Below are 24,140 nucleotides of genomic sequence, written 5' to 3'. Positions count from 1 at the left end.
GCTCCCGGGGGAGGAGTCCTGGGCGGAGCCAGGGGAGAAGCCCCGTACAACTCTCAAGCATTCCCAGAGCTACTCCCCCGGAGGTCAGATAGTGCAACTGCACTTACAATGTAGACACATGTATATACAGGTTATAATCCCGTGTGAATCACATTCACCACAACGTTTAATACAGGGTTACTTTTTTTCCAAAAACAGATCTATACATGTCAAAGCCCAAGTACTGTCTGTTTGACAAAGTGCACTTCATTAAACTAGCCAGAGCTGGTAAAGTTCAAGATATTTTCGGCCATCATCTGTACACACAAGGCATTTGCTTTCCATAAAACAGAAATATGGATAAAAGGCAGCAAGCTTCAAAAGTCGCTTAGGTTGCTGGAGATTTAAAACTGGCATCTCGCTCTCTCGCAGCGGAGCTCCTCAGTGAAGAAAACACGGTTAGATGCAGCCTCGTCGGGGAGTTCACTGCTGAGGCCCCCGATCTACCTGGATGGGGGTTAGATAGCAGGGTGTTTCTTGCTGCTTCGAGCACTGGGTAACAATCAGCTAATCTTGCACTATGGGACTCTGTCCCCATTCAGGTAGATCGCCCCCCATCTGCAAAAATTCCCCATGCACTCTAGTCTTCCCCATTGCTCCCAATGTTCCTAAACTTATCCATTACCACTCTTGTCAAAGGGAAGGAGTATTGGAAAGAGGATTTTAACAGCATTTAATCATTGTAAAGCCACCAATGGTCAGACCATCGAACGTCAGGAAGACTCAGTTCATATTTTGTAACAGGAAATTTGAAAGTTCATTGGTTTGGGACTGAAAAAAATGTGACTAAGGGCTGCTTGCTCGAAATGGGAAACCCTACTGAAGTATTATGTACAATTATCACAGCCAATACTAAACATCATGGGAATAACATTGGAAATTTCATGGCTAGAATATTTTTAATCCTCCCCCTGCCCAAACCCCCCCCCCCCCCCCCCACCCCCCCCCCCCCCCCCCCCCCCCCAACCACCACCACCAAAATTACTGGAGGCTTCAATTGGAGAATCCCAGGCAATTGACCAAAGGGGACCAGAAATTCCCAGCTGAGGTCAAGGGGCCTTTTGCTTGTCCATCAGATTATCCGTCCTATCCGCGAAGGTTCCCATGGCAGATGGGAGCGGAAGACTTAGGCAAATATTCGTAGCTGCTCACACTAATTGAAAAGCTTTGAAGCTGGTTAAAGGAAAACAATTTGTTGCAGAGCATGGTTAGATTATGAAATGCCTTGCCACAAACATTGGTTGAAGCACAAATTCTTCGCAAATAAACCTTGTATACTGAGTTCATGCTGGCTCGCTATGGGGCAATCCAATCAGTCCTATTCCCCAGTTCTGTTCCCGTGGTCCTGCAGGTTTATTTCCCACAAGTGCACATCAAGTCCCCTTTTGAAATCATTCATAGTCTCCACTTCCATCATGCTCATAGATAGCTCATAGTATGGGGCGGCACGGTAACGTAGTGGTTGGCACTGTTGCTTCACAGCGGCAGGGAGCCGGGTTTGATTCCCGGCTCGGGTCACTGTCTGTGTGGAGTCTGCACGTTCTCCCCGTGTCTGAGTGGGTTTCCTCTGGGTGCTCCGGTTTCCTCCCACAAGTCCCGAAAGATGTGTTTGTTAGGTGAATTGGACATTCTGAATTCCCCCTCTCTGTACCTGAACAGGAGCCGGAGTGCGGCGACTAGGGAATTTTCTGAGTAACTTCATTGCAGCATGCATGTAAGCCTACTTGTGACACTAATAAAGATTATTATTATTGTTATTATTATTATTAGCGAGTTCCAGGTCATGACCACTCACGGCATTAAAAAGGTACTTCCTCATACCTTCCCTGTGACTCTTGCCCAAAACCTTAAAACTGTGTCTTCTCATCCTTATAACAGCTAATGGGGACAACAATTCTTTGTCCATGCTATATTAACCGGCCATAATCTTGTACGCCTCAATCAAATATCCCCTCAATTTCCTTTGCTCCACTGAGAAAACTTTTTGCAAGTTAACCTTGTAGTTAATATCCCTCATCCCCGGAAGTATTTCTGCACCTTTTTAAAGACTCTTACACCTTTCCTATAATATGAAGATCACAACTAGACGTAACACATTCATTTCCAGAATCACAGAATCTTTGCAGTGCAGAAGGATGCCATTCGACCCATCGAGTCTGCACTTGGCTCTCTGAAAGAGCATGAAATGAAATGAAATGAAAATCGCTTATTGTCACAAGTAGGCTTCAAATGAAGTAACTGTGAAAAGCCCCTAGTCGCCACATTCCGGCACCTGTTCGGGGAGACTGGTACGGGAATTGAACCGTGCAGCTGGCCTGCCTTGGTCTGCTTCAAAAGCCAGCGATTTAGCCCAGTGCTAAACTAGCCCCCAGATAACGACCCAATTACCATTTGAATAACTTGACTGAACCTGCCTCACGTAGTTTGCTCCAAACTCCAACCATCCTCTGGGTAAAAATGTTTTTCCTCACATCTCTTTTACTCCTTTACTAATTATTTTGAACCTGTGCCCTCTAGTTCTTGATGCTCTCTTGAATGAGAACAGTTTCTCACTATTTATTCTGTCCAGACCACTCACCATCTTTAATACCTCTATTAAGTCTCCTCTCAGCCTTCTTTTCTCCAAGGAAAACAGCCCCAACCTGTCTAATCTATCCTCATAGCCACAATTCTTTGTCCCTGGAATCATTGTAAATCTCTGTACTCTCTCCACCCTTCCTCAACATGATGCTCAGAACTGGGTGCAGCACACCAGATGAGGCCCAACTAGTGTCTTCTACAAGGTCAACATGACCTCCTTACTCTTGTAATCAATACCCCTATTAATAAAGTCTCAGATGCTATGGGCGCAATCTGTTTGCCTCGCTGCGCCCGACTCGGGATGCGGCAAGGCTGGTAAATCTCGCAAGAGGTCGAACGAGATCTCGCAGGGCTTTGCGATCTGGATCCCACCCATTGAGGTCAGGACCCAGATTTGCATACTCAAGTGTGCAGTTAGTCTCACTTGAATATGTCTACACCAGCTTCCTGGACCTAAAGGCCTCACCTCGTAGACCCCAGGTGGGTGCCGTTTGCACCGGTTTCCACAAATGTGGACCAGGCATACTGGCATTTGGGGGGAGGTCTCCCAGGAGATCGGGGGCCACTAGGTGGTTGGGCTCTGGGCAGGATGGCATCCTGGCACCCTCAAAGCCACCGCGCACCTCAGCACTGTCAGCCTGGCACCCTGGCAGTGCCAGCTGGCAGCACCCTGTAAGTGCCAGGGTGCCTAGGTGGTACTGGCAGGGGCAGCGTTAAAATTTCCAGGCGGCATCTTGCCCATTGCGGGGACTGGGAACGGGGGGGCCCTGCGCTTATGAGGTGGGGTGCGGGGGGCTCGATGACCCCCTTATTGGTGAGTTGAGGCGTTGGGGGGGGGGGGGTCAGGGGGCCACGGTGGGGGATTAGAAATTGGGGCATCATTTTGATCTCTTCCTCCACTGAAGAGCGGAGCTCGTTAGTGCAGGAAATGGGGCTAAGTGCAGCCTCAGTGAGGCATTCCTATTCGTAGCCCGTTTAATAGGGGGGTTGTTCCCATTTATCAAAAAATATCAGCATCAGAAGGCTGCAAATTTAAGACCCACACATATTCCTGACAGTGTAATGCTCTGTGTGCAGTTTGCAGTTTCTAGGGGCTTTTCACAGTAACTTCAATGAAGCCTACTCGTGACAATAAGCGATTTTCATTTCATTTTTCATTTCTCCTGTGTCCGCATGGGCTTCCTCTGGGTTCTCCAGTTTCCTCCCACAGTTCAAAGATGTGCAGGTTAGGTGACTGACCATGCTAAATTTCCCCCTTGTGTCCAAAAGTTTAGGTGGGGTTGCTGGGTTATGGGGATAGGGTGGAGGTGTGGGGCTTAAGTGGGGTGCTCTTTCTGAGGGCCGGCGCAGATTCGATGGGCCAGGTGGTCTCTTTCTGTCCTCTAAATTCTATGATCCTACGATTCTAAGGACTGCACCATTGAACCTGTCAATGTTTAAATGATATATGTCTGCTCCAATGGGTAAAATAGACATGAAGGCATCCTATAAAAGAGAAGGAAGTTGTCTAAATATTTATCCATCAATCAATAACACAAAAAAACAATTAACTTAGTCATTATTTTCTTTGCCATTTCTAGGACTTTATTGTCTGAAAATTGGTTACTGTGCTTGCTTATATAAGTTCATAATTGAATCAGGTGTAAAACACTTTGAAATATCCAGAGAATAAAACAAAACACTAAATAAATGCAACTCCTTTCTTTCATTCGTATTTAACAGTTTATGGGGGTAACACGTAAATGCCAGTAGACTAAGGGGCTCAAGTGCAGTAAACATACAGGCAGAGATTTCATAGGTCAATAGCTTGCCTCGCCCAGAGGTCCAAACAGCAAGCGACTGACCATCACCCAGCAAATCCCATTGCTGCTGACAGCCTCCACTCTGTCATTCTAGATGGTGACTTTAACTGTGTCATTGTTAAGGCTGGATGATCCGGCAGGACTAACAGCAAACTGGACTCGACAACCATTCTCCCGGAGCAGAATCTTTCAAATGGCAAGGTTTCCCGCCAACCCGGCCCCTAGCAAAAACATTGGCAGAGAATAAATCCCCACCCCTTACAGCCATCACTCTGTGGGGCTTTAATTGTCAGGAATTGGACCTTCCACCCCTATCTGGGGAGGAAGTTTTGTCTCAGAGAGGAGCAATGGCTATCTGAGACTACACCAAGTCCCACAGAACAATGTTACTCAGCAGGGCCAGGAGAGTTGGCCTGAGGGAGGGAGAGGGTGGGGTAGGTGGAATGAACAGGGGTGGACTGAAAAGGTCAGGGGTAGAGCAGCAACCATGGGGGGGGGGGGGGGGGGGGGGGGGATATTTTTGAGGGGGTACCCCCTTCCCAAAAAGGTGCTAGCAGGTTAATCTTTATTTCTGCTAACCCACCCCTACCCACCCACTCCAGCTCTCCCCTCTATCTCTCACCTCCTCCCACCAGTCTAAAAATTGCAGCTGTGTGGGATACAGTTAAGTGGCCATTAATTGCCCATATATGAGCCAAAATTGATGCAAGGTGGAGAAGGTCACTCCACGCTTCATCCATTGCATAAAACCGCTGCCAGGTCAGGGTGGACGAGTAGGCAGCGGGAAGAACTCAGAATTTTACGGGCTGTCGCCTGAAAGTTCACTTTCCGTAGAAACGTAGAATTCTGTCCCTGAAGGAAATTTAAAGGGCACAAAGCTGCATGGCTTCAGTAATTTTTGCTTGCAGCAGCATCAAGCTGTGCACGGGGTCGGGCACAGTCATGGAGCCAGGTCGGAGAATCGCCGGGGGTCGGCGTGAATCCCGCCCCCACCGTCCTCCGAATTCTTCGACCCCCCACAAAAATTGGCCCGGCGTGAATCGCGCCTACCGCCTCAGAGAATGGCGGGGACCGGCGCAACGCTATGGGCCCCGGGGCTGCCGGAATTTTCCAGGCCGGATGAGCCGAAGTCCCGCCTACGTGACCACGGGTCATGTTGGCATAAATTAAACCACTTATTTGACGGAGTCAATCAGTCGTGATGGTTGACACCGGCCAGCGCGGATGTAGGTCTCGGCGTGGGGTGGCTTCAGGAGAAGTGATGGCGCGGCCACAGTTGGTGGGGAGGGCAGTGTGTGTGTGGAGTGGGGGGGTGTGTGTATGTGGAGTGGGTGGGGATGTGTGGAGGGGGGGGTGTGTGGAGTGGGGGGTGCGTGTGTGGAGTGGGGAGTTGGGGGGGGCGCGGAGTGGTGGGGAAGAGGGGACGAGTGCCGGGGAGGAGAGGGCCAGTGCCGGGGAGGGGGAAGGCCGAATGCCGGGGGTGGGGGAGAGTGAATGCCGGGAAGGAGGGGGCAGTCTGGCCAGGTGCCAGCTTCCAACGGTCGCAGGGGGGATTACGGGCAATGATGACATGTCGTCTATACACCCCCCCTCCCACCCCTACCCCCTGCAGGCCGTTATGTTTGGTCATCACCCAGCGATGTTGGCTGCTATGGCGGGAGCCGCACTTCTACATGTTGCCCTGGGGGAGCAGGAGGAGGAGCATGCTGGGGAGGCTGCCGCAGAGGAGTGTGCCGCAGAGGGGCAGGAAGCCGCCAAGGCTGGAGGGCCGCCCACACGATAGGACGAGGAGGAGGAGCACAAGGAGGGGGTGGAGGAGGAGGAGGTGGTGCCACAGCAACAGAGACACCCGATGAGGCCACGTGTGTACCGGCCCCGCTCGTCGTACCAGGACCTCATGGACCGGGCATGCAGGAGGAGACTCCGGATGAGCCGGGAAATCCAGTCGCCCATATCTGCCACCTGATGGCACACCTGGCACCGCGTGGGAACGGATGGTGGACACCTTCTCTCCGTGGCCGTCAAGGTTACGGTGGCCCTGAACTTTTATGCCATGGGGTTATTCCAGGCGCCGAGTGGGGACCTGTCCGGCATCTAGCACACCTCGGTGCACCGGAGCATCCGGGCAGTGACAGATGCCCTATATGCCATTGCGAACCGTTACATCCAGTACCCTGTGGACCGGGCAAGCCAGGATGCCCGGGCCGTGGACTTCGCTGCGGCGGCCAGGATGCCTATAATCCAGGGCGCGATCGATGGGATGCACGTCGCCGTGCGGCCACCTGCGGATAACAGGGCCGTGTTCACGAATAGGAAGGGGGCCTATTCCATGAACATTCAGGTGGTCTGCGACCATCGCATGATGATCCTGCATGTCTGCACCCGGTACCCAGGCAATGTACATGACTCATTCGTACTGGCGCAATCTTTCATCACCGGCATGTTCGTGGGACGCCCCCTCAGCTGAGGGGCTGGTGACGCCTATACGGAGGCCACAGAGTGACGCGGAGAACCGCTACAGCGATGCCCATGCAGCGACCAGGGGTGTGATAGAGAGGTGCTTTGGGCTGCTAAAGATGCGTTTCAGGTGCCTGGATGGCTCTGGAGGGGCCATACAGTACCTGTCAGATAGGGTCGGCCGCATCGCTGTGGTCTGCTGCGTCCTGCACAACATAGCCCAGCAAAGGGGCGATGTGCTGCAGGCAGAGGAGGGGAAGTGAAGGAGCAGCAAGACGAGGCGCAGACCACCCCAGATGAGGAGATGGGGGTAATGGTCAGGACAGGCAGGATGGACATGGATAGGAGGCTGCCCACAGTTCCCGGCTGGGCCAGCGGGCACGGGACAGGCTGATAGCCTCCCGGTAACTAACTAGGGGGCGGGAATCACCAAGCGTGGGCACCAGACTGCACACCATGGCACCAGCTGACCACCCTCACCCCCCCCCCCCACCCACCCACAACCAACCACCCTCACCCCACCCGCATGCACACCACCCTCCATTGCACATTCCACCTGCGGCACAACGGTCCGGGCTCACAACGGTCGCTGGTGGAAGCGTGTCTATTGCAGGCCATTGGAGGATGATGAGAACCCGCTCTGCGATGAGCTTCGGACTCTACATCGTTGGACAATGTCTGACCAATGTACCACCCTCCACCCGGGACCGTACCTGCATGCGGCCGTGACACTGCCAGCGCACGGTACAATCGTCTGCCCGGGTGGGATGGCAAGGGCGACCCGGGTAGAGGGGGGATGTACACTCACCTGATGCCGACATTCTATCACCCCTCACACACACACTGGCGCTCACCTCACACTACAGCTCCCACACGCTTGGACAGAGTGCAAAGGCAGCTTCTGTAGGTGTGAAAGTGATTTTAATGACAAACAGTTCATACACGTGCCCTAGCCCCTATAACTAATCTGTGCCCTGTACCCGTGCCAACTTACTCAGTGACTAATTGTTTGGCCTTATGGGCCCTTTGACTATGTCTAGGTGGTTCCCCAGATGGTACAGCAGAACTGGAGGTGGACTCCTGTGATTCCTGCTCTGTGACTCGGGATCCCTTTGGCGGGCCGTTTCCCTGGGGCGGCCCGGCCTAGATGGGCCAGGCTGCGGCTCGGGCAACTGGGATGGCGAGCTGCCAGCCTGTCCTGCCCACTGCCCACCAGATGCACCTGGGACGGAAGAGCGGGAGTCCGAGGTGTCGAGGTGCCCCGGGACCTCCCCTACAGGGGGATCCGGAACGGGACTAAGCACCTCCTCCTCTCTCGGGGTGCCTGATGGCCCCAGGGCCTCTACAGGGGTCGGGAATGCGAACGGACCGATGCCCCTCCGACACCTGACCCTGCCAGTCCTGGAGGCCCACCCTGGTATCAACAAGGGTCTGCAAGTTTGCATCCATGGAGCTCAGGGAGTTGGCCATCCCTGTCTGTGATTGGGCGACGCTGGTCAGCACCTGGGCAATGGTGCCGATGCCCTTAACCATGGCCTCCAGAGACTGGGCCATTGCCTGCTGAGACTGGGCCACAGCGTTGAGCGCCTCTGCGATCTGCTGCTGGCTCTGGCTCATGGCTTCCTGTGAAAGGGCAGCCATGTCCTGGGCCACAGACGCCGCCTGCACGGAAAGCTTGCATACTGCTCCCCATGTCTGACACCGTCGCACCCATTGCCTCCACCGCGGACGCTACCCTTGCGGTTTCGGCCTGGGTGGCACGCATGACAGGCACCACTCCCTCCTCCTGGATGCGGGTGGACTCCTCCACCTGCATCTGCAGCTGCCGCAAGCCGACCGTAACCCCCTTCAATTGTCCCTGGGTCCGTGACTGCATCGAGTCTATGAGTGGGTGTGGTAACTCCAGGAACCCGGGACACGTCTGGGCAGCAGATGGTTGCTGGGGTTGGCCTGCCCTCCGATCGCCCGACCCCTCGGCTGCTCCTATCTCCACTTGCTGTACTGGAACGGCTGTGTTGTACGCACCAGTGAGTGTACCAGAAGCCTCATCGCTAAAGTGCCCAACTGAGGTGAGTGTCTCTACGATGGTGGAAGGTGTAGGATATAGCAGTGGCATTGTTTCATGCTTGTCATCCGACCCGAAGTCCAGGGTCCCCTGGAGTGGTGGTCCTTGTCCACCCGTCCCCTGTGTGTCAATGTCCTGTGTGTCAGTGTCCATGGTAGGGGTGTCCTGGGTAGTGGTGTCCTGGGTAGGGATGTCCTGGGTAGGGGTGTCCTGGCTCGGCTGCGACATGGGCTTGTCTGCCCCCCTCGTCGCTCGGTGTGGCCTGTCAGCATCGCCACACTCGCATGAGACGGGGGCGTCGTCTCCCTGGTACTCCGGGTCTCTCCCTGTCCCGTGGCCGCCCTGGATCATCCTGGGGGCGGCCGGCTGAGGCGTGGAGTGACCCTGCGGCCGAGTCCGGGGTACAGGGCCTCCCTCCTCTTCTCCACTGCGTCCAGAAGCGCCTCGATGTCCCGCTCCTGGAACCTCGGTGCTACGCGGCCATCTTGACGAGTCTCCGGAGGGGGGGGCGTCTTTTGTGCTGCAACGTCGCACGGCGTCAATGATGCGATGCGTCCGTGATGGATGATGCCATTGCGAATGGAGTCACGCCGCTGCTAGCCCATTCCAGGCCAGAGAATTTGCACCGTTTTGGAGGGCCCGACACCGGAGTGATTCGCTCCATTATTGGCACCGGGTTCCAGCCATCCCGCCGTTTATCGGAGAATCTCATCCCAAGTGTCGCTAAATCCTGACCCTGGTGTTACAATGGATGGGTCTGGCTATGTTATTGCACAACGCACCATTCAGTTGAAGCGTTCCGTACCAACTGGTCTTTATGGAAAAATTAGTTCAGAAAAACACCATTGACACAAGTCCATTTAGCAGCGGATGACATCCTCAAAACACTGCTGGTAAAAGGTGGATGGTGACAAATGGTTTCCTCAGCAGACCATCAAGGTCATTTGGCAGAATGCCCCATGTGGTGATATGCATCACTGTAAATACACAAGGGTTAATGTAAATACATGTAGACTAGCTAGACACTAGAGGGAGCACCAGAGACATGACGCACAGACACTCAACCAATAGGTCAGTAAGATAGGACACGACCAATGGGCACTGACGATACACACAGACGTGACACTACCACAGGGGGGCATTACACCAACCCATATATAAAGGACACAACACACATGATCTTCCTCTTTCCAGTGGAGACACGCAGTGTGTACAGACACAGGGTTGATTCAGCATCACACCCACCACGTGGATTGTAGCAGACTGGTTCGTCAGTCTGAGTAGCTATAAAAGGATTGACAGTAGAGGTGAATCCGAGTAGGAGAATTGTAAATAGTTTAATAAACGTGTTGAAGTTATCTCCACGTCTGAACCTTCCTTTGTCAGAGTGCACATCAAGGAAGCAGCTTATGCTAAGTCAAGAGCATAACAAGACACCCCATGGCCATAACTTTCACACAAGTGCCAAGAAATAGTTTGGCTGGTGGTGAGAAGGGCCTGCCTTGTCACATTCTGCATTCCTGGAGTCTTACTATAGCCACCTCTGCACGTTACCCTTGTGGTAGCTGAGACTACTGAGACCTCACTGAGACCATTGCGCACTTCCTTCTGGGTGAAAAGGGATGCAATGATTTTTGTCATGGTTCATCACAAGTAGCTATGTAATGCAGGACTCTTTCCTACGAGCTGTTCCCAGGGCTGCATAGCAACTGCTGCTGGAGTAGCATGAACTCTGTGAAAGGCGCTATTTGGTTTACCCAAAACTGCTGGGCATCCACTGCAAAGAGCTGTCGACAACAGGATGTTACTGATCATCACATTTCAAGGTCCAGGACTACCTGCTAAGGAACGCAGTGAAGCTTGGGGCAACCGTCACAGAGGCTCAATGGTCACTATCTAAGGCCCGACAACCATAGTTTACTTAGGGCTGGAAACCATGTAAAACTCCAGCAAGTTGTATTCACCTTTCAGAGAGAATGTTTGACATGAAATGTAAATAAACATTGTAAATATAAGCTGTAATGGCAAGAGGCACCTCAGGTACTGTATTGAAGGAAACTCATCTGTACTGTATGTGGTGGCAAATTTGAACTGTTATGTCATGTACTTGTACAAATTATATATAGTTTTGGGCAAAAAGCCTCTTTCTATATTGTAACATTTTATGATTTATGCCTAAGAAAGGCCCTGTACAAATGATGAAAAAACTGCAGTCTTTGGTGACAATTAAAAACAAAACTGATCTAAACAATGAAAAGGTTTGGATCCAGTTCTGTTCAACTAAACCCTAAATTGCTCTTGTGGCAACATTTCAAGGTTTGCTCTAATGCACAGCCCCAAGAAAATACAGCTTTAATGAGGAAAGGGCCCTTGAATGTTTTGGTTTGTGTATTTACTCACCCAGTTCAGCATTTGAGTGTCACTCAGTGTTATTTTGAACATGTTAAGAATTGTAGCTCTCCAATGAATATTTTTCTTTGAAGGTAAAAGTGCCTTGCATTATTTGAAAAAACAGGGATAGCGATCTTCCGGCAACAGGATACAAAATACTGTTTTGCTCCCATTCATTCGAAGCTATATAAACCACATTCACTTACCTCACTCACTGATTCAGTAAAAAACAAGTCAAACAGATCATGTTTTATTCTATGTACCCAATAAAATACACACTGATTGCCTGGAATGACCCTCCTCCAGTGAACAATTTACCCACATGCTTAGGTGCATAGGGCATAATTTCAAAGTGAGGGTTCATCCATTTAAGACAGAGATGAAGAGGAATTTCTTCTCTCAGAAGGTAGTGAATATGTGGAATTCTTTATCGCAAAGAGCTGTGGAGGTTGGTTTGTTCAGTATGTTCAAGGCTGGGATAGACAGATTTTTAATCAGTAAGGGAACCAAGGGTTATGGGGATAAGGCAGGAAAGTGGCTCTCAATGAATGGCAGAGCAGACTCGATGGGCTGAGTGGCATACTTCTGCTCCTATGTCTTATGGCCTTGCTTTCTTACATTATGTTTTCACATGGTTTCTTTACCTTGACTACCTGAACTGAATTTTCCTGTTTGAGACAGCCAGATTTCAAACACAAGGACCTTTTGACAACCTGGTTTCGATAAAACGAGGGAAGCCAAAATCTTTAAAATCAAATCTCCCAGCTGCAAAGGAGAGTTAACCTGAAGCTGTTTTAATTTCAGTTTTATATCCTGTCAGGTGCAAGGATTTAGCACAGACTTCCAATTTATTACCCAGCCGGCCAGCTACAAAACATTAGCACAGATGTTTCAAACAATTACCCTGCAAGGTAACTGGTGACTATAATGTAATGCAATAAAACATGATTGTGCCTAATTTAAACGAAACAAATAGTCCTACTCTGTTCGCAAACAGCAATAATAATTTTTAAAAGCCTGACAAACCTGCTTCTCACATGTGCACACCTCATTTTCTGGTGCAGTCATTGCCTACCATGCAGTATGCTTCGCCTTGCCCATAATATTGGTTACATCTGTACGGTTATACTGTTTTTTGCATTGCCTGAAAAAATGTTCTGCTTAAAGTACAGCATTAAACTAAGTGAGTCAAATTCCTTGTGATGACAATTTTAATGAAACAGTCCAAAAACAAGATGAAAAATCCCAGCTTATTCACTAAAGTTATTGACAGGGCAATTTCAATCCAAAGTAGCCTCCAAGATCTCCACTCCAAACAGTTTATTAGACCAGATGGACTTCACCTTCAGTGAGATCTCTTACTAATTGCTAATTTAATACAGATGTACACATCGTGGGCTGCACTTGTGTTGAAGGGAACAATCGCTCTGGCTTCAGGACCACAGCAAATTAAACTTGGGTGCTCGCAAAGACACATGCCAACTCTAATAGGTGGACAAAACAACCTTGTGCACTAATGTCGCACCACAACGTATTCACCTGCCCACTACAACACAAGGAAATATGGCCTCTACTCGCCTGTGCACGAGCAGAGATTGAAAGGCAACTCTATCCAGTTCAAACAGGCCGCCTGTGCAGACCTTGGTAGATATTGATCAGCAAGGAGCTGAAAACATAGTGAGAACTGGACAAACTCCACACCATCCCCCATTGTGGATCATCCTGAATCTGAAAATACATTCTGCGAAAGACATGTACTTCAATCGGACCACTCTTTTGTTGGGACAATACACCACATTTCTATAGAGGCAGGGAAGCTCCCAAATTTAATCTCTGGCATGACAATGAATGAGTGACGTCTTGGCCAGGACATTGGTTGAAGGAATATAATTGACATCAGAACCTCCAGGTTAAACAGAGGAATTAATTCAGGAAATAGTCCCGTTCTTGACTGTCCACTAATTGTGTTGCAAAGTACGTACAAATGAATGACTCAAGAGGATTTGATCAATCTCTGCTGCAATGATTTTCACAGTTAAACATCCTGAATAAAATGAAAATCGCTTATTGTCACAAGTAGGCTTCAAATGAAGTTACTGTGAAAAGCCCCTAGTTGCCACATTCCGCCGCCTGTTCGGGGAGGCTGGTACGGGAATTGAACCGTGCTGCTGGTCTGCCTTGGTCTGCTTTAAAAGCCAGTGATTTAGCCCAGTGTGCTAAACCAGCCGTTGGCTCCATTGGGCGCAACCCCGGTATTCTCTGTCTCGCCAGCCGGCCAGTGGGGTTTCCCACTGTGGGCAGCACAACGCAGTCGGGAAATCCCAAGGATGCCAGCACAACGGAGAATCCCAACAGCAGAGAATCCACCCGTTAACCTATGCTCACACATGAGGGTTTGCCATTTGGGTAAGGTCCTGGGAAACTGCTTGCAGTAACATATTTGGGCATGACTCACTGCTTTCTGAAAAAACTGGGAGGAGAGGAAAGAGGATTGTGGGGAATCGGGTGATGGGTGAAGTAATATCTGTCATAATATCCACTCATGTATATAATGAGATGCCCACAGGGCATTAAGACACCCTCTGTCAGGACCCAGCTACTGAGACAGTCAGAGGGCACAAGCTAGTGGGCCCTACTGCCATGTGGTAGCAAGTAAGTCTGGTCGAGCCAGTAAGAGGTCATCAGTTAGATTAGTAGAGTGTCAACCCACAGCTGAACATGTACAGCAGTCCACTAGTTAAATAAAACAGTGTTGGATCATCTCCTGTGTCAGACGTCTGTTTCTAGCTTCACTGCATCCAGTTGCAGTCAACGTCGAACCAAACTGCCTAACACATCAATATCTTCGTCACTGGATCAACTGACACCCATCAGGAGGAATGCGAACATCGCGGAAGAGGGAAGTGGACTTGATGGATCGCAAATGTAACCTCCAATTCAAATTAGAAATAGTCAAGGGAATCACATTGATCAGTTAACATTACATTAGTCGTTGGTAATCTACTAAGTATTACAGAATAAATTGGCAAGAACTTGCAGAAAGAGGGCGCTAATCAATACCCGGCCTGGATGGAGGCGGCAGAGGTTGTCAGCGCAGTAGACAACACCATGAGGACCAGCCAGCAGTGACATATAAAACTGCATGTCCTCCTCAGGGCAGCCAGGGTGAAGCAGCATTGTGCCCCGGGCACCAATCCCTGACCCAAACACCTGCAACCCTACCTCCCCGCCCACACAGAGGGCAGCAAAACCCCCACCCTTCACCACATACCCTTACTAGCTGCCAAAGCCGAGTGCTCTGGCCACTGAAACCACCAGCTACCCAGCCCCTGGGCTGCATGCGCTGAACTGTCTAACACTTTGCGCTTTCTGTTTTTGCAACCCCCACAGCGGAAGGCTGTGCATAATTGCCAAGAACGGGAGAAGATCGGAAATGGACCTGCAGACCCTCACCACAGCAGAACAGTGGGCACTGGGCGTGATCAGAGGGCCCGAAGGCAGAAGTCAGCATCGGGTGAGGAAGTGAGACCCCACTGAGTTACGGTCCTCCATGGCACGTTTGTTACCCCTGAACACCACCCCCACACCACCTCAGACCCCACTCTGCCACCACCCCAAATCCTTGTGTGCTATTTTATTGTCCAACCGCTATCTTCATCTTCAGCAGAAATTGCTCCCGGATCCTTGTAAAATCCAAAAGATTACTTCTATCTGAAGGTTTATCTATATTAGATTCTAAGGCTATTGGAAGCTTCATAAGGGAAGTGCAACAGACCATCCACAATCAAAGGAAAACTGCAGCATTTCTAGTCGGTTAGCAGGAATAAAGCTACAAAAATAAGGAGGTAAACAGTGCAACTTTGAAGTCACTGCAGTACTCTTGGCCATTTTCATTGGAGCTGAAATTTAGCTGGTGTATCACTTTAGTAAAAACAAAATCAACCAGTGGAAAACGGTGTTTCCAGATTTGAATAAATTCCACTGACATTTTGAACAAACTTATCAACAAGAGCAATTTTACCCACCTTGTGATTTCCCCAGGAAATTCTTGAGTAGTTTCACCCTCATAATATGAACCAGGCTACAAAATATGCACATTAGCTGTTATTAGTTGCTTAATCTGGGAAACCTAATAAAATCAGGGAACAACTCAGTTTGACCTGAATTGTTCAGTAACTGGTATTATGAATGTACTCAAGCACGACAGAACACACCAGGTCGGAAAATAGCACAGCGCGAGTTCCGAGATTGGGAAATGGTGATAATGTTGAAGACTATTTCAGCACATCGGAATGTCCAATTTCGAATGGGCACACAATTATCATTTTACGTCCAGCGCTCGTGTTTCCAAAACGCACCAGCAGACGTGATGAGTATCTGCATGATGCAATCTCATTGGGATTAATTTAAGAAGCAATTTAAAACTGGGATTTGAAGGAGATTTAGGGGATGGCAAATTACAAAATGAACTCCTGATGGTCAAAATCTGTCCTATTAACAAAGCCAGGCCTGAGGTATTAGATCGAGCAGACAGGATATAATCTTTCCATGGGATCAAGAGGTTTTCTGCTATCCCCAAGAAGATGCAGTTAAAGTTGATTGAGCAAGTCAACAAGAGGAATATGGGGCTGGATTCTCCGATCCTGCGGCTATGTCCAACCAGTAGGTCGGCATGACCCCTGCACCGATCCTCAGTCCGCTGGGGGGCTAGCAGCCATGCAGCGTAAAGCCCCCGGCTTTACCTGCAGACACAGCCGGAGAATGGCCGGGTCCGTGGCCGCGCATGCGCACAGCGGCGGCCACACCATGCACCATGGCGCTGGTCTTGTGCGGACCCGGCCCGCCAACAACTGCCTCCTTGTAACCAGCCTCGCCACCCCCGGACCACCCCCACCAGTTCCCCAGCCCCCGATGAAGCCCCCCACCCCCGCCAGCAGAACGCCCCCCCCCCCCCCCCCCCCCCCCCGGGACTGTGGCGGCGCTGGACTCAGTCCACAGCCACCAAGGGATATCCCTGAACGGTGTGAGCACACGGGAGCGACGCAGTCGGGGACTCTGCCCATCGGGGCCGAAGCATCAGGGGAGGGCCTCAGTCCATCCATATGGCGTGCACTGTACTCCCCGAGTATGCCGTTTTTGAGGGAGCGGAGCATCACAAAAATGGCGCCGCCCCCGATTCCGGCATAAGTGGGGATCGCTGAAAGTGATTTCGGAGTCGGTGATCGGAGAATCCAGCCCACTGTGTCCCATATTTCACTCTAATGAAGGAATCACTTTAATGGCCAAATCACAGACAGATTTGAAGTGTATGTGTAAGTATTCAAAGTGTAGTTAATAAAATTGGTGAGATGCAGACACTAAATAATACAATATAGTCGCAATAACTGAGACCTGGTAGAAAAGGGAGTCTATCAAATGCTTAATAGTCTTGATACAAAATATTCAGCAAAGATGAGGAAAGACATTTAGGAATTAAAGCAGTTTAAATGAAGAGAGCATTACAGTGCTGGAAAGACAGAATGCCATTGAGGGGACAAAGGCAGAAACCAGTCGCTTTGAGTTGGGAAAATAAAAGGACCTATTGCTCAATTTGGTGTATTCATAGGCTGCCAAATCATGGGAATGAGTTCGAGGACCAGGGCCGGGATTCTCCCCTACCCGGTGTGGAATTCACCGGTGCATGCGCGGTAGGGGGGTTCTCTTCCGCCTCCGCCATGACGGAGGCTGTGGCGGCGGCGGAAGAAAAAGAGTGGCCCCATGGCACTGGCCCGCCCGCCGATCGGTGGGCCCCGATTGCGGGCCTGGCCACCACGGGGGCACCCCCGGGGTCCGATCGGCCCGCGCCACCCGCCAGGACCCCGGGGGCCCGCTCGCGCCGCCAATCCTGCCACCAGAGGTCGTTGAAACCACGGCGGCGGGATTGGCCTCTCAGCGGCGGGACTTCGGCCCATCGCGGGCCGGAGAATCGCCGCGGAGGGCACGCCGATTGGGGCCGCGCGATTCCCGCCCCCGCCAATTCCCGGGTGGCGGAGAATTCCGGCCACGGCGGGGGCGGGATTTTCGCCGGCCCCGGGCGATTGTCCAACCCTGCGGGGGGTCGGAGAATTTCGCCCCAGGTTTGTAAAGAAACACGTAAAGCCTGTAAAGCCTCACGGTAGCATGGTGGTTAGCATCAATGCTTCACAGCTCCAGGGTCCCAGGTTCGATTCCCGGCTGGGTCACTGTCTGTGTGGAGTCTGCACGTCCTCCCCGTGTGTGCGTGGGTTTCCTCCGGGTGCTCCGGTTTCCTCCCACAGTCCAAAGATGTGCGGGTTAGGTGGATTGGCCATGCTAAATTGCCCGTAGTGTAAGGTTAATGGGGGGGATTGTTGGGTTACGGGTATTCGGGTTACGTGGGTTTAAGTAGGGTGATCATTGCTCGGCACAACATCGAGGGCCGAAGGGCCTGTTCTGTGCTGTACTGTTCTATGTTCTATGTTCTATTTTCCAGCCCTGGATTTGATTTTTCTGCCTGTCAATGCCCCTGAGAGTTCTGCCATTTACTGTATAATTCCGCCCTTTATCAGGCCTTCCAAATTACTTCACATTTGCCCGGGTTATACTCAACCTGCCATTTCTCCGCCTAAGTCTCCAACTGATCGATATCCTGCTGTATACTTTGAAAATCCTCTTCACTATCCGCAACTCTGCCCATCTTTGTGTCACCCGCAAACTTACTATTCAGCCCAGCTACATTTTCCTCCAAACTTTGCAGTATTCTTTCCAGAATGCAATTAGCTGTGCCAAATATGCACTTCAAGCAAAAACTTCTTGGAACTATCAATTTAACATTGTTTCCTACTGAAACCAAAATACATATCCATCTGATATCTATTTACCTAGCCAAGAGAAACATGGAGCATTGCATGTCAAGACACTGGCGGCACAGTTAGCACTGCTGTCTCACAGCGTAGGTACCCGGGTTCAATTCCAGCCTCGGGTGACTGTCTGTGTTGAGTTTGCCCGTGTCTGCATGGATTTCCTCCGGGTAATCCGGTTTCCTCTCAAAGTCCAAAGATGTGCAGGTTAGGTGGATTGGCTATGCTAAATTGCCCCTCACTGTCCAAAGATTAGGTGGGGTTACGGGGATAGGGCGAGGAATTGGGCCTAGGTAGGGTGCTCTTTCGGAGGCTCAACGGGCCAAATGGCCTCCTTCTGCACTGTAGAGATTCGTTGATTCTATGATTCTAAAATAGGTGCTGGATGGACAGCCATCAAATGTGATAACTGAACCTAACATCCGATTGTGATATCCCACAGTTACCCCCGCTTCAATCAGTTAATTGAGTATAGATTTAACATTGAACATGGGATCTTCCTCGTCTGCATTACAAAACCAATCAGTGCACCTACAGGATGTTTAGGTTTATTTTACAGCTTCATACAATCCTAGAATAAAGCAGCACAGAATCGACCCACTGAGCCCACACCAGCTAACTATAAAACCCGTTTGTCCAATTTCTCTTCTCTTTTCCCAATGTTTAATCCTTCAAGTATTTATTTAGTTCCGTTTTGAAAGCTGCCTGTCAATCTGACTGCCAAATCCTAACCAATTTAAAACAAAGATTAGGCATCTCATAAATAAGCAATATACATGTCTTTAATAAAGCTTAATAAGTTAGCTTAATTGATAATCATGCCAGAGGCACCAAATATAGAACATAGAACATACAGTGCAGAAGGAGGCCATTCGCCCATTGAGTCTGCACCGACCCATTTAAGATCTCACTTCCACCCTATCCCCATAATCCAATAACCCCTCCTAACCTTTTTGGTCACTAAGGGCAGTTTATCATGGCCAATCCACCTAACCTGCACGTCTTTGAACTGTGGGAGGAATCCGGAGCACCCGGAGGAAACCCACGCAGACACGGGGAGATCGTGCAGACTCCGCAAAGATAGTGACCCACTGGGGAATCGAACCTAGGGCCCTGGCGCTGTGAAGCCACAGTGCTAACCATTTATGCTACCTTGCTGACCCAGATCAAAGTAATTTTCTAAATCAGAATCAGTACTCACTTCCTCTCTTCAATACTCAAGGTAAAACAATCACATATTTAAGTCTTATTTCTATCTGCTTCATTGACAGTGTTACCACTTGTCTTTCAGATACAACAGCTGAGCATTCATCACTAAGGAAACCACTCACTTTTGATCATATTTTCCCGGTCATTAATGACGAGAAAGTAAACTTGAACTAAAATGTGCTTTTTTGAGGAACCTTTTGACTATATTTTATATGGGTTAACATCAGCATCAAAATACTGCTGATCGGAATCCAAATTAATCAATGTTCATAGAATCATAGAATTTATAGTGCAGAAGGAGGCCATTCGGCCCATCGGGTCTGCACCGGCTCTTGGAAAGAGCACCCCACCCAAGGTCCACACCTCCACCCTATCCCCATAACCCAGTAACCCCACCCAACACTAAGGGCAATTTTGGACACTAAGGGCAATTTAGCATGGCCAATCCACCTAAGCTGCACATCTTTGGACTATGGGAGGAAACCGGAGCACCTGGAGGAAACCTACGCACACACGGGGCGAACGTGCAGACTCCGCACAGACAGTGACCCAAACCGGGAATCAAACCTGGGACACTGGAGCTGTGAAGCAATTGTGCTAACCACAATGCTACCGTGCTTTAGGGAAACCGCATAAATCTTCAATATTAGATTTACAATTATCCATTTGTCAATTTTAGATCCACTTTAAAGCAAGCAACATGAATGCACAAGCATTTGGTAAAATAATATTTGCACATGACAAGTAAATACACCTCTGACAGTTACAATTAGGCAACAAAGTAGATTTGTTTTTGTTCAGGAATACAAGTCACTAATAGCTTTGATCTCACAACAGAAGAAACATTGAAAGTAATGGTTCTGATCCAATATCAAGTGTGATTTTTTTTTAAATCACAGTTTACGATAAGAAGCGAATCCTTTCTGTATGTAAAAGGTTGCAAGTGAAGGAGTTGGGGTAAAGTAGGGTTAAGGAATTGCGGGAAATGGATTTGGACTTTGCTGGATGGATTCTTTGAATAGGGCAACAATATCTGCTTCAATAACAATAACAAGACCAGTTTTACCAGAGGCTTTGTTAATAGGACAGAGTTATTGCAACAAGTACAAATATCTTTATTTGAACACAAATGTGGCCTGTCTGCAGGTATCCAAATGAAAATCACAATGTTCAGGACTGGAAAACAGCATTGCAAATTTATGGCTGGTCCCAAAGTCCCAAATACGTTGTCCAGGAACTTATCCTTCACTCTCTGGTCCATTCCCTCAGATGTTCACTTTAAAATTGGTTATGTAATTAAAGCAGTTAAACAAGCATTTCTATTGGCTGTCACTAATGGTCAAGCAACATGGATGTATTATATTTGCAGTGGGACATAGCTCATGCCGTTCAAATAGAATATTCAAACAGAATGTTGTTTTTTCCCATTGGAACAGGTCACGTTGATCTCCAGGAGCAATCTGGGACTGAAAGAGGGTCACCAAATCTGGAATATCCACCTGTAGATGCATACTCCACCCACGGCTGTGGTTTTCCGGAGTCCAGGGTTGCCTGTGGCCTCCATTCCAAACTTCGGGCACATGTGAGTCCCAACACCTGCACGCCACGTTATTCGAGTTTTCCTGCTAGGGTATGCAAATCAGTTTCATGCTACCCCCCAGTTTCCCAATCTGCCATCTCGGGCACCAGTGGAAGATCCCACGGGAAATGTATGCCGATGCAAAACCAATCTTTGGGCCTCCCGCTGACCTCATTCATCTAAAAACAGACTAGAAAATTGTTACTATTTGCGTCCATTCTACATTCTGCACTCCCAAGGGGAATATTGTAGAAAATTGCAGAATTAGAGCCTACACTTTACATGGAAGCGTGAGAAGACATAACTAAACCATCAACATACTCGTAGCTTGATTAGAATGATCTACCAGAGGAAACATTCACACAGAAGCCCAAATGGCCCCTATACTTCTAGAAAACATGGACAGATGTGAAATATGGGCCTCTATCTATGGTCTGCCTTGAGCTGATCAACACATTAAAGGTATTTCTTCATACAGACTGTTAGTTCTAAGGAACAGCGAATCCCAAACTTGGTCCAGTTTTTTTATTGTTCAGACAAATAACTTGGCCATCACTGGCAAGGCCAGCATTTATTGCACAGTGGGCTAAACAGCTGGCTTGTAATGCAGAACTATGCCAGCAGCGCGGGTTCAATTCCCATCCTGGCCTCCCTGAACAGGCACCGGAATGTGGCGACGAGGGGCTTTTCACAGTACCTTCATTGAAGCCTACTTGTGAAAATAAGCGATTATTATTATTGCCTAATCATAATTGCCCTTCCGAAGCTTATTATGAGCTGCCTTCCTGAAGCCCAGTAGTCCTTGAAGTGTAGGTACACCCCCAGCGACAGTGAATGAATGGCAATGTTGGTTCAAGTCAGGACAGTTTGTGGCTTGGAGCTGACGTGTTCCCATGAGCCGAGTGCCATTATCCTTCTCAGCAGCGGAGGGTTTCTTCAGATAATAATCAGATCAGTGCATCCTCTTTTTACTTCACATTTTCTACATACCGAGTACAGACTCACCATTTACATCCATATTTATGTCAGGGAAGGCAAAACAGAATGTCAAGATGAATTAGAAGAAAGTATTTTCACCTCTGGAATTTGGTTCAAACCAAAAGTAAGCTGAATGGGATTTCATGCTGCTGCCAGATGGTCCAAATCCTGTCTGATCTGGGCAGTCTTAACCCAGTTTCCATTGGACGCAAGTCAACATTCTGAAGCTGCTTCTAATTTGCCACAATTGGAATAGATTCTGCAACCCTATCAAATATGCAATGTGGGGGAAAATATTGTCATATTGATGCTCTCGCAGGAACTCAGATGACATGATTTATTAATTTTGGCCAAGTAACAGCTCTGCATTTTATCTAAACTGTGATCTGCCATCCTAAAGAGCAAGTACAAACATGAGGTTTGCTTTTTAGGCCCTTCTGGGGCCAACATCGGAGGTGGGCAGGCACTAAATACAGCACCACCAACCTAGGTGCCAGTTCTTGTCTCCTTCCTGTCCTTGGGCAGGTTTCACGGAGAGGATTGTGGTGGCAGTGCCGGTGGGACTCCCAGCTCATACATGGTGATTAGCCAACTGAAGTAGCTAAGGGCCACATAAGGCCAATTAAAGAGAGCCAACTGGAACTTTCTAGATGGCCTCCAGATTACCACAAATGGCGGGGACCAGTCTAACTGCCCAGTCGCAGGTCAAGGAGTCAGCACTCCAGCCAGGCCATCCCTGACTGCCTAGGTGTTGCAGCAGCCACATGCTGCTTTGTCGAGGGATTCACCCCTTAGCACCAATGTCCCTTCACCCTCTCCCCACCCACCCACCCCCTCCCTCCCACCCAACACTTCATAATGATGATGTGGCTGCAAAACCCATTTTCAATTTAAATTTCAAAAAATTTGAAGAGAGGGCCTCTCCCTTACTTTGTTTCCATATCAATCTCCTGTTCCTTTGAAGCAAAAAAGCCTCTGATTGGGCCTCCAGCTTCAGCCAACGGCCCGCCACCCTTTAATGGATGCTGCGTCCACCCTCCAACCTTTAATTGGCCACCCTGGGGAAAATCACAGTTGGATGACAGTTTCCACACAATGAGGGTTCCTGATCCACATTGTAGGACGATGACAGGGTTCGGAACCCTGCTGGGAAAATCCTTCCTCAGTGGTACAGAAAGCAACATGTTTTCTATACCACTCCAGAATAACTTTTTGCACTCCTTACCAAACTCCCCTGTAGTCCTGCCAATATATTTGATGTCACTCCAATTTAGTAATTAGGTGAGGCATATTCTGCCTGCCAAATAATTGATGATTCTTGGAATCACAAGCATACATGTTTTAAAAATTTAAAAGGTACCTTCCCTGGGATTTTGTCTGGAAAATAATTAAATAGTATTTATTTTATTTGGCATTAATTACTGAATCAGAAGAATGCTTAATCAAGCAGATGTCTACAATGTGCACTCAACTCGGATTAAAAATTGCCAGAGTAGAATAGATTAATCCACAGAGTACCTCTGGCTGGCAGCACACTTCAGAAAATATAATTATAAATATTAAGGGTCAGAGGTTCAAAACACAGAAGTTAGAGGATAAATGAAAGGAAGTCCATTCAATACGAAGGGTAACAAATTTGTGAAACGAGCAATCCGTGGAAGAAAACTTAAATGGATTCAAGAGACAACAGGGGCATTTCTGGAAGAAGAAGGGCTTAGAGAATGGAGAGAGAAGGTGGATAGTGTGCTTGATTTGCTAGAAATGGGGAAGACTTGTTGGTCTTCTCTATACCATAAAAAAATTATAATGCTGCTATGTGCATGAGCTTGGCCATGTTGATAGCACAAACCTGTAGGTCAGATGTTGTGGGTTCAAAATAAAAAATAAAGATGTTGTGGGTTCAAGTGCCACACCAAGAATTGTGGACATGATCTGAATAACACTCCATTGCACCTGAGAATGTACCACCATCGTAGATGCTGTCCTTTGCACGAAACATTAAACCTGTCTTTAAGGTGAATTTTAAAAAGGTCACATGGGGTTATTTGCAAAGGAGTAGAAAATTATCCTAGAGTCTTGGGCATTGTTCCTTGATCATTCATCTCTTTATTGTTTTGGGGATTTTGATGTGTGCAAAAATGGTTGCTGCATTTAAGTCCACACAATAAGAGTACCTACATTTT

The 24,140-nt window shown here is 48.8% G+C and overlaps 1 protein-coding gene across 3 annotated transcripts in view; it reads right to left on the bottom strand.

The window, feature by feature from the left end:
* agmo (alkylglycerol monooxygenase) overlaps positions 1 to 24,140 on the bottom strand; it is a 496,116-nt gene that overhangs the window by 408,973 nt on the left and 63,003 nt on the right. The window lies entirely within an intron of this gene.

Source organism: Scyliorhinus canicula, chromosome 5 (assembly GCF_902713615.1).
Source record: "Scyliorhinus canicula chromosome 5, sScyCan1.1, whole genome shotgun sequence".
NCBI classification, from domain to species: Eukaryota; Metazoa; Chordata; class Chondrichthyes; order Carcharhiniformes; family Scyliorhinidae; genus Scyliorhinus; species Scyliorhinus canicula.
This window is presented reverse-complemented; position numbering and strand designations above follow the sequence as displayed.